At 36.6% G+C, this 1106-nt stretch overlaps 1 non-coding gene across 1 annotated transcript; it reads left to right on the forward strand.

Annotated features, from left to right (window-relative positions):
- The first annotated feature begins 519 nt into the window (after positions 1-519).
- TRNAG-CCC (transfer RNA glycine (anticodon CCC)) lies at positions 520-592 on the forward strand. The gene has a single exon. It is a non-coding gene; the product is annotated as a tRNA-Gly (tRNA).
- Positions 593-1106: the final 514 nt, after the last annotated feature.

Consider the following 1106-nt stretch of genomic DNA (forward strand, 5'->3'; position numbering starts at 1 on the left):
TCCCCCTCTCAGCAACTGATAGAACTCAGAGTCAGAAAATGAACAAAGATATAGAAGACCTAAACAACACAATCAACCAACAGGATCTAAATGACATTTATAGACATTCTACCCACAATAGCAGAATGCACATTTTTTTCTTCAAGCACCAATAATAGACCAAATGCTGGGTCAGAAAACAAATGTTAACAATTTAAGAGAATTGAAACTATACAAAGTATGTTCTCTGACCATTATGGAATTGAATTAAAAATCAGTGAGAGAAAGGCAACGGGAAATTTTCCAAATACTTGGAAATTAAACAACACCCTCTAAAATCATACCTTTTTGGGAATTCCCTGGTGGTTCAGTGGTTAGGACTCCGTGCTTTCACTGCTAAAGGCCCGGGTTCAATCTCTGGTTAGGGAACTAAGATCCTGCAAGCCACACAGTGCAGCCTAAAACAAACAAACAAAAAATCACATCTTGTCAAAGAAGAATTCTCAAAGGAAATTTAAAAGAATACACAGAACTGGGACTTCCCTGGTGGTCCAGTGGCTAAGACTCTGTGCTCCCAATGCAGGGGGCCCAGGTTCGATCCCTGGTCAGGGAACTAGATCCCATATGCCACAACTAAGAGTTCGCATGCCTCAACTAAAGATCCCACATGCCACAACTAAAGATCCCGCATGCCACAACTAAGATCCAGCGCAGCCAAATAAATAAATATTTTTAAAAAAAGAATACACAGAACTGAATGAAAATAAAAATACAACATTTCAAAATTTCTGGGTTACAGCTAAAGTAGTGCTGAGAAGGTAATTTATGCATTAAATATTACTCAGAAAAATTAGAAAGATTACATTAGGAAAGTCTCATATCAATAACCTTACAAAGCTAGAAAAAAGAAAGAGCAGAAATCAATGACACTGGAAAACAAAATAAAACAAAACAAACAAATGCAAGAAAAAGCTAGTTAATAGACTTCCAGCAAGACTGCCAAAGGGAGAAGACACAAATCATCAATATCAGTAATGAAACAGTTTATCATTACAGTTCCTGCAGCCTTTAAAGGAGTAATAAGGGAATATCAAAGACACCAATAACTTATAATTCAACAACTTAGA

This window comes from Lipotes vexillifer, unplaced genomic scaffold (genome assembly GCF_000442215.2).
Source record: "Lipotes vexillifer unplaced genomic scaffold, Lipotes_vexillifer_v1.1 scaffold91, whole genome shotgun sequence".
In the NCBI taxonomy this organism is placed as follows: domain Eukaryota; kingdom Metazoa; phylum Chordata; class Mammalia; order Artiodactyla; family Lipotidae; genus Lipotes; species Lipotes vexillifer.